We start from the raw sequence: 14,489 nt of genomic DNA on the forward strand, positions 1-14,489 counted from the left end.
GGGTGCGGGTAGTACTTGCGACTAGCAGGGAGAGCGCAAGTGGTAACCACAAGTGCCAGACAAAAATTTCCTGCAAGTCAGCTTTGGGGATTTTGGACTTTTGGCACTTGCTTTGCCAACATGCATTCCATAAGTACTACTTGCGGTCCACATATTGATTTAGCAAGTGCCCGGAGTCATCTTTTCAGCTCTTCTTCAATTTTCGCACATGGTTTGATCACGAACAAGCCAGAAAGTGTCCCGAACATCCACAATTGCTCTAATAAGTATCCAAAACACCTGTTTTCATATTTTCACTAACTTAGCATCTAAAACATGATTTCCTACAAAACATACCCAAAACGCATCATATCTAACAAAACAACCTCATAAACTTTCATATTTTCATAGTTTTAAGCATTGAAGGTGCTATATTTCTATAACACATCACCGATCCCCACTAGTCCTTTTTCTATTGGTGATACTTATGCTTAGTCACCTTAAGGAGATATCTCTATTGTGGAGTTCCATTATTCTGTTCATTTGCTGACTTAGTTGGTTGATAACGCCCAAGTTACATCTTTAATCTGAAGATTATGCGATTGCTATCAAATATAGTAACCCAAAAAAGGTTAAGAGTCAAATCCCAAGGGAATATGTGGAATCGTGGTTTTCAGCCATTGTAATAAATGGGTAAAACTAGAAAAGTAAATAGTGGGATTTGAGTAGCAATATCGAACAAGTAACTATTTATCAACTTCAAATGTAATCAGTCGTCGGTGAACACTATGATTGTTTTCCCTGGGCTTCAAAACTCCGCATTCTTATCGTGCTTTGTTGAACCAACCCGATACCTTACATGCAAAATCTAATAAGTTATGTACCACTAACCGTCTTTTAGACCCCTTATCCTAGATCCTAGTTAACTATTACTTTGTGTCTCTAGTTATTATATGACAGCTAACCATCTTACTTAGATAATTCCTAGCAGTGTGAATCGACAATTATACTTCAAATTACTGTTGTAGTTACATTTTCTTAGTCACTACTCCTCTTTTGCAGTGAGTATCAATAATCTAGGAGGGATCCTAACATTTGAAACCACTAAGATAACTATTAAAGTAAAGATAATAGAATGTATACATGGGTATCGGTTTAGAACAACAATAACACTATCCCTACTTTATTAATCTGTTAGGGTTTCCATAACCCTAGACACAACTAAAATTACCCCTATGGCGACGATTGAAAAACCGTTGCAATAGACAACAAAAATGTTGCCATAGTTCTACCTCAACGCTTCAACAAGCGTCCTATATGTGGGCGTTCCGATAGGTCTATGGCAATGGCTGTCTGAAATCATCGCAATAGGTCAAGCTATGACAACGGTTGTCTGAAACCATCGACATAGGTCAAGCTATGATGATGGTTATTTTTTGACTTATTGAGATACCTATTTTCATCTATTACAATGGTTAGCAATCGTTGCATGAGAGTCTATTGCAAAAACATTAAACTTTTGCAATAACATCTATTGCGCTACTTTTGTTATTCTGTTGCAACGCTTTTTGAGTACCTATTACAAGTATTTCAATACTTATTGGGATGCCTATTTACATATATTACAACAATTACTAACTGTTTCAATAGATTCTATTGCAACGACATTAAACCGTTGTAATAGCATCGATTGCGATGCTTTCGTTATTCTGTTGCAACACTTTTTGACTACCTATTGTAATGGTTTATTTATCTATTGCAACTATTTTTGCAACATGTTATTAAATTGAAATGATATATATAAATAGCCACTCATATTAATGTAAATTTTTAATTACATACATAATAAATTATAACACAATATATACACATCACAAAACAAATTCATTCATTAATAATCTCATAATTCAAAATATGCAACAAAGATAGTTATTTAAATCCAAAATCAAAATGTTAATTAAGTGCAAATGATTAGTTAAGTTGCATTGAAGGTTTGGGCGATGTTAGGGAACTTGATTTGAAGGTCCTTGTTAGGAAAGAGGTGCGAGTCCTTTGGTACAATCATGACACCACCGTAACCATATACATCTCTCCCGACTAGACAGTAACTCTTCTGCTGCGATTCGAATTCTGCAGCCATTATAAGGAAGAGAGATAATAATTTAAAAAATGTATCTGTTTGTTGTCAATTCAAGTGTCCCTAAAACAAAACAAAAGAATAAAGGGGACATCGGGAGAGGAGCCTCTGGAATTGGTCGGATTAGATAATAAATCAACCATGAAATTACCTCTATTGAGTTCTATAATTTCCCGCTCACTTGAACATCCATTTCCCAAATAGGGAGTCATCCCCAGTTAATAGTTAGTGGTTATTACTTATCAATCTCCATTGCTTAGTTCCGAAAAGGTTTCAGAAAATGTTTTTCACCAAAAAGATTGTCAAAAAGACCTAACTTATCAGTTTCCTAGGTATGCATGTGTTCCCAAGTATCACTAGGGCCATCAACAAGGATATACCTTTCTTTGAAGTTCAGATCATAAGTTTTGTCCTTTACATAGAATTCAGATGCTGCAACATCCATTCCAATAACAACCTAAAAGGAAAATAATCTTAGCTTCTACGTTATTTAAAAGTAGTTTGAAAGAGAAGGTCTGATCTAAACACAATTGGGAGCTTACTTTTCCAGTATAACCTGCTTTATCGATGGCAGTCTTGAGCAATTCAAGGCCCTTCTTGTTCTCCTGAATTTGCAAAAAAGATAACCATGTGATGTAAAAGGGTAACCATTCATCAGTACGCCATACTCCTGCATAATTTACACTTCACCTGGATTATTAGGAACAAAACCATCCTCATCACCAACATTTATTGCATCTTGGTCATATTTCTTCTTTATCATAGCCTACAGTCACAGTAAACTATCATCAACAACTGATACAATCAAGGAAAAAGAATTCACTTGAACAAATTAAATACTTCCTTGTCCCATTTTATGTAGTGTAGTTTGAATTTGTGCAGAGTTCAATAAATAAATACTTTTGACACATAAGCTAAGAATATGCAAAATACCAAAATGTTAGCACCAACAATTAAGTGAAAGGTCAAAAGTCAGTGCATTTCCTTTAATATTTCTCTCTCCTAAGAAAAGTGGTGGACTTTTCTATTGAGTAGAACCCAAAAGTGATTTTAGTTAGTGTAAAACAAAGATATAAACAAGATTAGAAGGTTGCTTAATATAGAAAGTAAAGTCTTCCCTTCCATGAGAAATAAAAAAGAAAGAGCATACAATATGACATAGGAAGCACTATATTTTCTATTCTACAATAATGTACCCAATGTATTGCCATAAAAGTGGGTTCTGGGGAGTGTAGGGTGTACGCAATCCGTGCCACTACCATAGAGGTGAGGTACAGAGGTACTACATTATTGAGCCCAATGGAACTCAAATTGAGAAAAAGGAAAAGAAAGAACAAATCATCCTCTATGCTTGACTTTGGAACAAACAAATGTTAAGGGAATAAAAGCTAGAACAACTGTGTGAAACCTTCAAATGGTGATACACTTCACAACCCATCTTCATGGTCTCCTTAAAACTAGAAGCCCCAACAGGAAGAATCATAAATTCCCACAAATAACAACCAATCAGTATCTTTTATCTAGACATCAGATAACTACGTCTTTTAATAGGAGAAATACATGCCTGCATCACAAGTTTGTTTCCAGTATGGGATCTACCATTGGTGACATTGAAAGAAGGAACAAGCAAAACCAACTTTTTGATACCCTCCAAATTGGCAATACCTCTCTTTTGAATAAGGAATTGGTTGCATCCATGAACAAATTGGTAGATCTTGACGATTTCTTCCAGGTTTTCTGTTCAGTTAAAGATTAATGAAATCAATGATTCAAAAGTCCTTAGTAGCTTGTGAATATTATAATGTCTAAACACATTCATCGTTCATTCTCTCATGTCTTGCATTACTGTGTCATATAATAGAGGACAACGGGAGAGGAGCCTAGCTATCAACAACAATTATCAAATTGTTTCACTATTAGCTATCAATATGTCATTTAATCTATAAAACGAATATTACTCGAATACCTGGTGAGAATATGAATATGCAAGTTCTCTTTCTCATCTAATTGCAGCTTCATATTTGCTGAGCAAACTAGCTTCAATTTGCTTCTTTGATTGTAGCCTATCATCCCATTCCTCCCCTCTCTATAAAAAAATGAGAAAATAAAGAGCGATATTAGATGAGAAGTTCGAATCCATTAAGAAAGTTCATACTACCACAAGGATATAGATTCACCTAATTCTCACACACACGCCAAAAAAGAGAAAACTTCTCTGCCGAAGAAAGGAATTGGGAGTATAAACTTGGCTGACAACAAAGAAAACTACTAAGATCCCTAGTTATTCAAAAGAGAGGTATCACAGCCCTTCCTTCTTCTAATGAGAGTGAGAGGAAGATGGAAATCAACAAGAACTTTGAACGGTTATTGGAGAAGTTTGTAACCACCAAATCCTCTCTTTATCACCTTGTGTGTAACTAGTTTGGTGCTCTGAAAACCAGCATGAAGTTGACAACCTCACAGAATTTGGCAAAATTTCCTTATCATTATAAGGTACAGGATAAGGCCTTGGTCAAGAGGGAATATTTAATGTCGGCGGTGTAGCCATTGGCGAGTTATTAGAGGGCTTGTCTTGGCCAAAAGTCTATTTAGAAAAGTTAATCCATCAATAAACATTACGAACTAATCAAAAATGCTTTTGTAGACTTTGCCTCCTCAAAACCACAAGTTCCAACTGCCAGCCCACATATTTACCGTATCCCTCAATTCATAAGCCAAAATCAATAGGCACACTGGTGTTCTCTACAGAATGCCAAGACTATGCAATATTTGAACAAATGCTGGTTTTGTTCTACTAGAGAACACAGAGGAGGTAAACCCATACCTTAGGTTTGCAAGCACTACAAAAGCTAATAATACTTGGAACACATATATTCACTAAATGACCATCACCAATTCAGATTATTTTATCTAGCTTAAGGGATACAAGGACGTACTGTAAATTTTAATGTTCTATTGTAGAGTGTAACTAAACCAGAGAAAAGCTTTACAACATAGTCTGCATTCTCTTCCATCTCATACTTAGAGAAGGCAAAACCTTTAGGCTTATCAGTTTCCTTGTCATGGGGAATGTACAAGTCAACAACATGCCCACCTTGAATTAGAATGTCATAGAGTACATGATCGCATACTCTCTCATCCAAATTTTCCATCAAAAATAAAAATTTAAACACATTTCAGAAGATGGTATCTCATACAACTCATTCACAGCATAACACAAATTGCATATCTTATATATCAAAGAAGCATTGTATGTTAAGTGTATGTTGCAGAGATAATGCAAACAAGCAATAGGAAAAAAAACGACCTCACTTCCCATCTCAAACACCTCAACAAAGCCAGCTATCCTAAAAACAGATTAACTAAATCTATATGCTATTCATCCCAAGTTATATATTGGTTCTGATTACGAAGAAGTGTAGGAGGTCCCAGTCTCCGCCTTTTGGTGGACAGTGAAATTGTAACTGTATTTTAACTGCATGAAGGAACAAAAAAGGTAAGGCACGTTCCTTTCAGCTTCTGCACAGGAAAGGAGAATAAAGAATAAATCCTAACACTCAAACTCTCGAGTTGTTTCGCATGATTCTACATAATATATGCTGCCTCTGGAGAGCTCGGTTCTCCTCCAACATCCTGATCCTATAAATAATCTGAGATTGCACTTGAGAAAGTATCTGCATGCATTTTAGAGCATTTGCAGTTTGCCTCTTGGTTCTAGGTCCATAAACAAGCAATTTGAGTATGACATGTTCTTTCAAAGCCCTTAACGCCCTCCTAGCCTACAAATGATAAACCAAAATAATAAAAAAATGCAAGGTTAGTTCCACATCAACCAATTATCTACATGCTCCAAAGTCACAATAATTAAGTGAGATGAAGCTGCATATACTGAAGTTTTAAGAAGTCATATACAATTGAAACTAATTCTACCATATCAGGAAAACCAGTCGAAACAAAATGCATGCAAAAGAATACCAGATAACATCGAAAAGTAGTCTGAACTTTGACCGCGACTACTTTCTCTTATGATTTGATAGAAAATTGGATCACTGTAGTAAACTGAACGACCACTGCAGCAGCATGGGCAGCTGCCACAGCGGCTTCATCAGTTGCAGCTGTGGCAACTGTAACTGAGTAAGCATGTTTCGTCTGGTCCTCTTTCGATTCCTCCAACGTGACCTCTTCCACAGTGGGAATAAAAAGAGGATGAGGAGGAGACACTGTTGTAGTTACCACTGTTAATTCTTCAGGGAGTGTATTCTTTTCTTTCCCAAACCATTTCTTCTTTGATTTACTTGCTTTCTGTAATTCAAGCACAGTAAATATCAGCCATAATTTAAACTAAAAAATTTCAAAAGGAATGGACAGAATCTATGTTGCTCGGACTCTTCAAAACTTCTTCCGCACCCATATCAAATCTATAAAAATGAACTACGTTTGGATGATTTGACACTTAGCTGGTACATTTTTGAAAAGTCCAAGCATCATAGACAGAAATACTATTTCAATATACCTTGTCAGCCTTTTCCTTAGGATCTGGACTCAGAGCCTTCTTTATAGAACCAAACCAACTTCCTTTCCTTCCTATCTCCTTTTATTTCTCAATTTTCCCTATAACACAATACATTACATATATAAAATGATTTAACCTTTCTATTATTAAAAGTTGATGTACTTAATAAAGTTAAGATCTATGAATCAAACTTTATTGCTAAATAACACAACTACTAAACCAGTTGAATAAATTAACCTTCAAATATTTACTTTTATTTTCAATTCACAAACAAAGAAATCAACTTTAACATAAGATAATGCAACAAATAGCAACAAGTCCATTGACCAGTCACATGAAAGTCATACTATATATACAAAGGTTAATTATTATTATTTTGTACATATATAGTAAACCGTGCACTCCTAATGAAAATCATGACTCTACCATTGCCACCAAATATATACAAGAGAAAAAGCCTCTACACAACGTACCAGAAAAGGAAGCACTACACATATAATACTAAAACACCCAAAATTGCAAGAAAACTGAAACATTTTTTTATTATCAATAACATATCTAGATTTTTTCTCGATATAATCGTCCACTTCAACACATAGTAAAAGAAGAATCACTCCCAATTACGAGGTTTTCCATTTACACGGCTTCACGGAATGATCACCTATCCAAAGTATCTCAACTTTCAGGTATAAATAATCCAGATACCATTGCGAGTAAAAACAACAAATAAAGATAAATAAAGCTTAGATTTATTAGTAGTTTAAATAATATTAACAATAATAATATGCTAATCAATTACCTTTAATAAACTTCATCACCAGCTTCAGGGGTTTCCAAACCTTCACCTTCCTTAACGAGCTTCTTCTTCAATCGATTTCCGATTTTCTTCTCCTCACCAAATTCACCCCCAAAATTCAATTTTTTTTATCACAGACGCTTCAAAAATCAATTTGTCCTCTTGATTAACACTTTCTTCACAGACCCTTCAAAAATTAATTATCTGAAAAAGAGTTTTTGATTTACCTAAGAAATGGGTTTCAATTTATCATTATCTTAGAAATGGGTTTTTTATGAGAAATAAATTAAGAGAAAGAGAAAGCTTCGATACTCGATTTTCTATTTACCTGCAATACTCCCAGATGCTATTTACGTAGCTAAGAACTCAAATCAACTGACTAGAACTGAGAAATTGATAACCCATTCATCGAAGGCCTCACTAAACTTGCTCAACTGTATAGATTTCTTCAATAACTGAGAACTGTGCCTTTGATCTTTGAGCTTCAAACAAAACATACATATTTCTTCAATATCTATTACATAACATTTGAGCTTTTTGACATCCCAAATTTCCACTATTCCATGCTTTGTTGGATTCACTAAAACTACAGATTACAATTGCTTTTAATATGAGAAATGGGTTTTGGTTACCTGAGAAAGAAACAGAAAGATAAAGTTTCAATAAGTGTTTTGTTTGATTTTTTAGAAAGAGAAAAATGTTTTGTTTTGGCACACTTACTAATTTCACGAGGCCGGGCTTTAAGACATAAAATAACTAATTTTATTTTAAAATAAAATTTGTTATATATTCTTTTACTTTATAAATAATATAATCTAATGATATGTCAAATATGTCTTGCTAAAAAGATTTTATAATTATTAAAGTTTCTAAATACATAAGTAGATAATTTTTAAGAAAAAAATAATTGTGAATGAGAAAGTATTATCATAGAATTAAAATATACCAAAGAGTCACAAGCAATTAAATATTTTATAAATAACATAATTTAAAATAATTAAATAATTATAATTTGATGATTAAATAAAAAATATTAATATTTTTTGATTTTGTGAGTATCTAATTGTTTACTTACATTCAAAAATAATTTCTTTTGATATTTATTGAGTTTTATTTTGTTCTTTATTTCATGTAGTAAGTGTTTTTGCATAATTCATTTTTTTCATTTTATAAGATCATCTAATACAACAAAATATTTCAATGATCTTAAGTATATATTATATATTATAACCTTAATTTAGAACTTTTACACAAATTAATTTCATAATAATCTATAAGGATACTGAATAATAATTAAACTACATTAATAGATTACTTCATTCAGTTCATTTACTTGTTGTGTCTATGTTTTACACATCCACTAAAAGAATATTTTATCCATCTCATTTTAATTACTGCTGTATTTTTTTCACGCTTGCTAAGAAAAATAATATGTACAAGGTATTATTGATTAAGTTATCCTATTTATTATATGTTTATTGAGAATTGTACGATATTAATAAGAATTGTAAGATTGTAGTTGAAAATCAATGTAAACTTTAATTTTGTATTAAAAATTCTTTGGATTGATTTTTTTGAGCTAAAGTAATTTTTAATTAAAAATAAATGAAATTTTAACTAAAAAGTAATTTAATAAGTGACAAGAAGAGATCAATAATAAAAGTTCAAGTGGGAATGAGCTTAACAAAAATAATAAGGGTATAAATAAAAATATATTAGAAAAAGCCACCACTAATTGTCATGTGTCATAATCTTACTAATTGTCATGTGTCATAATCTTAATTAACAAAAAAAAAGTGAAATACCTAAAATACCATTGTGAGGACTATCAAAATTTGTTACTTCCTCATCCAGTTTAAGTGTCTTATTTCTTTGTTAGGCTATCCCCAAAAAAGAAATTTTTTGTCTATATTTAGTAAATTTTTTCATTTCAAAATTTGACTATTAATACTTTATGTAGTTACTTAATAATAAGAATGTTATAAAAAAAATTTTATAAATCTTTTATAATTTGCTAAAGTAAATAAGTAAAAATTACTTAATTTCAATATAAAATAAGTAAAAAGGGAATAAGTAGAGGTTTTTAAAAATATTACTACTATGTATTATTTAATTACAAGGATTCAAATAACAACAACAACAACAAACCCAGTGTATTCTCACACAGTGGGGTCTGGAAATGATAAAATGTACCCAATCCATACCACTACCTCCGAAGAAGTAGAAAAGTTGTTTTCGATAAATCCCCCGCTCAAGACAAAGAATAATAAATAAATTCATAATAAAGCATGAAACAAGATGAAATAATAGAAATAAGACACTCACAAAGTAATACCCTACACTAACGAATCAAAGACACCCTCCACCCTCATACCCCCTACCCCAAAGCTCTCCTAACTACTAACTAACTATGACCCACCCACATGCACTAGCCTTCGTAAAAAAATATCATAAATTAATAAACGAGGATAAATGTAAAAATATATATGAAAAAAGTAATAGACGTGTGGTAATCTAATTACACCAAAAAAATTTGTGGATATAATAAATTTAATATTTTAAAAAATGCATTGAGTAATCAGTAATATTTAATAACAAGAATAAAATGGATCAAAATAATAAACTATTCATTAATTTTTAAAATGAAATAAATATTACGAGGCATTTATTTTTAATATAATGATACTACTATTATTATGATGTCAAATACAATAATTATAGATGTCCACTTTGAATGAATTTAATGAAAGGCATGAGTGTGAAAGTGAAAGATAACAAAAGCCAATGAGTAGCCACATGTAGCAATATGATTCGTTAAAGGAACAAAGATCTTGGTTGTGAGGACTACCAAAAAATTAATCCTCACTTATATATAGTATATGTAAATTATTATGGAGGGAATTAATAAGTGATACAATAGATGATTTTTTTCCATTAAGTGTTGCCATAGATGCTTCTATGGTGATGGTTTATAAAAGTTTTGCGCTATATACATCTATTGCAACAGTTTACTATCAATAGCGATGGTCATAATGCTAATAGAACTATTATTTTTGACAATGATTAAAAACATTGCTATAGAATATCTATAGCGATGAATTTGCAACCATAGACAAAAATTCCATTACCATAGACCCGATTTCTGATAGTGTAGCAAGGATTTTTAGCCAGTCATGTTTGTGAAAGAATCAACAACATTTATGATTGAAAGCATAAGTTGAATCACAATAATCACTACTAGAAAATACAAAATTTTAACTGAATTAAGCAACCAAAATCAATACAAGAGAATTCCAAGACCAAAAGCGAATCTTAGAATCAAAATATATTTGTAAGTATCAAGATTATGTAACTTCTACTAAAGAATACATAAAGCATATTTATAGTAAATGAGGAAACCCTAAAATCAAAGCCCAAATGAAAAAGGATAAAAAAGGGTCGATAGCCACTTATTTGTGACTACATACAACTTGGCCTTGGGTGCATGTGGCACATGTGGCCTGAGGCTAGGCACATGTAGACACCTACAAGTGCCAGAAAAAGTTCCTGCAGCTATTGCTCTCTGGATTTTGGACTTCTGTCATATCACTTAACTACATGCGGTCAACATATGCTATATGCGGTCTGCATATTGACATAGGTTAGTGCTGAAAGTTTATTTTCAACCTTTTCACCCTTTGGATCTTTACTTTTGGTACTTACCTTAGTCTCAAACAGACCACATGTGCTATATGTGGCCCACATGTAGACATATGTAAGTGACAGGCCTTCCAGTACTTGTAACCAAGATTCAAATCTTCAACTTTCAACACATGCTTTTGTCACGTACATCCGATAAGTGGCATGAATACCAAAAATTGGTCAAGTAAGCAGCCAAAAACTCCATTTTTCATCTTTCTCACAAACTTAGCATCCAAAACCTAGTTTCCTGCAAAACATACCCAAAATACATTATATCTAACAAAACAACCTAAGAAAAATTTTTCATCATTTTAAGCGTCGAAAGCTTTATATTTCTATAGCACATCATTATTAACCTCTCAGTCTCACCATTCAGGTCAGGGTAGTTCTGTTACTCCTATTTAGAGGTTACTTGAGTTGGTTAGTTCATGAGGTTGAGTCCCTAAACCTTCACTGGATCAAAGATTGATGAGGATCCTCAAGGATTTATTAATGAGATAGAGAAAATCTTTAGGGTGATATATTCTTTTGATTCTGAGGGTATGGAGTTTATTGCTTATTAGTTGAAAGATGTGGCATATTAGTGGTATGAAGAGTTAGAGAAGTTGAGAGGTGATGATACTGAGCTAGCTATATAGGATGAGTTCTCTAGTTCCTTCCTTGATCATTTCTTTCCTCGGGAGTTGAGGGAAGCAAAGACAGACGAGTTTGTAGATCTGAAGAGGGTAAGATGAGTGTGAAGAAGTATGCTTTGTAATTTCATTAGTTGTCTTGCTATGCTCTGGAGTTAGTGTCTATCATGAGATACAGAATGACAAAAATTTCTTCTGGTTTGTATCATAGTTTGATATTGGAGTGTAAGGCTGTGATATTGAACAATAATATATATATTTCTAGTCTTGTAGTTTATATACTGTAAGTTGATGAAAAGAAGAAGAGACGGAGATTGGAGAGAGGTAGAATAAGAAGTTCTAATATTCAGAGCAGGATAGAGGTCAATAAATTAGTGGTAGAGATGGTAGACGAAGGATCACTAAAAAGACTTGGGGAAATTCTTGTTCATATTTTTTGTCTAGTGCTCTTTATCCTAAGCCATTTAGCAATCATTGTTTTCAGGTCAGTAGTATTCTTAAGGCATAAGATGCCCAGTCTCAAGATAGTGGACCTCAATTAGCCCCATTATATTCACCTTGTAGATTTCACGGTCAACTTCACCAGGATTATTATGATGAGGAGAGAAATCGATGCTTTATGATACAAGTCAAATTGCCTCCTGACCTTTGGATGAGATACGTAGATGCTTGATAACTCCTTATTACTATTAAAATATGCCAAATTGATAAATATTACCATTAATGAGGTTTAAAGGACGTTGAAGAGGTTAAAAAAGTACAAAATGGGGCTCAAAAGGCCCTTGGGAGGGTCACGCACTAAGGCACTTTGGATCCACTTTTGTTCTACGCTAGCATTTCAAGAGCGGGTCAAAATAAACCCAAGTGGTCCTTTTCTTATATTTGGGTCTCTGTTGGGCCTTAATTATGTAATATTTAGACAAACAATAAATACTTGGTACTAGGCTTATTTAGTTAGTTTTTGTTGATTGATATTGTTGAATTCATGAACCTCCATTGGGAGTGTTTTGAGAGCTTGGAAAAGTGAATGTTGATATTAGATTAGAAACGTTGGTTGTAAGGAAGATTCAATCCCCTTTTCCATCACGTAATAGTTAGGTTCTATTTGGTAATCTTTAAGGGAGGTTTTTGGCTTTGATATACCCTTTGAATGCCCTTTTTTTTTTATCATATTTGTGTCTATCTTTTTAGGTTTGATATCCTATCCGTTTATCTTTACTTTTTGTGTTTAGATTAAAGTCTTCATGGAGAGAATCAAATCATTTGGTATCAGATCCAAGAATAGGACCATTCCCACGATTCTAGTCTTGGGTTTATTAACTTGGAAATCATAAAAAATTAGAAAAAAAAAGTAGAAAAAGAGTCCCAAAATGTTTTTAGGGTGTTCCAAATTATGAGTTTTTTATTTTGTGTTCTTCTTGTGTTTCTAATATTAGATTTCCATTCCCAAACACTATTAGTATCCATATATCAAATCTGAGCTTAATCGGAGTGAAATTGAGCCTTATACAATTGTTGGAAGCTAGGGTTTGAAAAGAAGAAGTTTAAGGTGTGTTACAATATTTGAAGTGTCAGGCAAGGAATTTGAGCAAAATAGTGTATGAAATGAGTTTATAATGATGAAAGGTACAGAGGTTTGAATTTTCAACTCATTCTGAGCTAAGGTGTTCTTGGTGTGTTCTTGAGAAGATTGTTATCTTCATATTTCGGTTCATGGATGGTGAGTGTTTGATTGAAAAAAAGGAAGAGAAAAGGTGAAAAGGTGTTGTACCAAGGCATTAACAAAGGATTCCAAGTATATCCCAAAGAGAAGACAAAAAGGTGGGACTATTTGAGGTTCAAACGTACATTGAAAGTTGTGGAGTGGGTCATGTGCGCCTGAACTGTTCTGGAAGTGTACTTGACCTGCTGCAGCACCATATACACAGGTCAAAATAGTGAGACATCAACCACCTACATCCAACCTACCCTCTATTTGCGGCGGACATGCTGCAACATCCCTCGTGCAGCTCAAAACAGTGAGACATCACCAAGAAGTGTCCAGCCTGTACTCCCTCTATGGCTGACATGTTGTAGCATCTCCAGCACACCCCAAAGTAGTAATAAACACCCCCACTTGCATCCACAGTGCTCCACACCTGCTGGAGAAGGTCCCAACGTAGCCCATGCGTAAATCAGCCTTCCTCAATGCCAATTCACCCCTCCAATGCATATCAAGTTCCAAAACATTAAATTTACATTTTCAAAGTGCATTTTAACACTTTAATTACTCCATAACTCCATTGCTCAAGGTTTGATTCTTTAGTTTCATTTTCTTAATTCTTACTCTCTTCTTTTGATTCTTAAACCAATCATCAACTAGTAATTCATCTACTAAGTTGATCAATTAGTTTTTGAGTTTAAATTTTTTTCTTGTCCTAATTATTTTGAGCTTTTCTAGTTTTTATTTTATTGTAACTTTTTGATTCAAGTCCGTAAATAGTTTTCTTTTCTTTGAGTCCTTCAAACAAGAATATACTCCATTTGCTAAGTAGAGATTGACACCTTATTATCCACCTGACTATAAGAAACTTTCAACATTTGCCGCTTCAATTGTGAAGATCACAGAGGTGAGATTATTATAAGTGTTGGTGAGGAGCTTTACTACTAATACTTTTTGTTCATTTTGTAGGTACAAGGTGATATAAGAAAGTATGTCTTCTATAGCCTTGGACAATTATGACTACGACAAAGGAGACTATGATTACGGTG

General features: G+C 33.2%; 1 long non-coding RNA gene and 1 pseudogene across 1 annotated transcript; both read right to left on the minus strand.

Annotated features, from left to right (window-relative positions):
* Positions 1-1,844: 1,844 nt before the first annotated feature.
* On the minus strand, positions 1,845-6,952 carry LOC107841335 (annotated as a pseudogene).
* Positions 6,953-7,427: 475 nt separating this feature from the next.
* On the minus strand, positions 7,428-8,149 carry LOC124887368. The gene is made up of 2 exons (XR_007044977.1): positions 7,754-8,149; positions 7,428-7,629 (listed from the first exon to the last, which is right to left on the minus strand). It is a non-coding gene; the product is annotated as an uncharacterized LOC124887368 (long non-coding RNA).
* Positions 8,150-14,489: the final 6,340 nt, after the last annotated feature.

Source organism: Capsicum annuum, chromosome 9, assembly GCF_002878395.1.
Source record: "Capsicum annuum cultivar UCD-10X-F1 chromosome 9, UCD10Xv1.1, whole genome shotgun sequence".
Classification (NCBI taxonomy): Eukaryota; Viridiplantae; Streptophyta; class Magnoliopsida; order Solanales; family Solanaceae; genus Capsicum; species Capsicum annuum.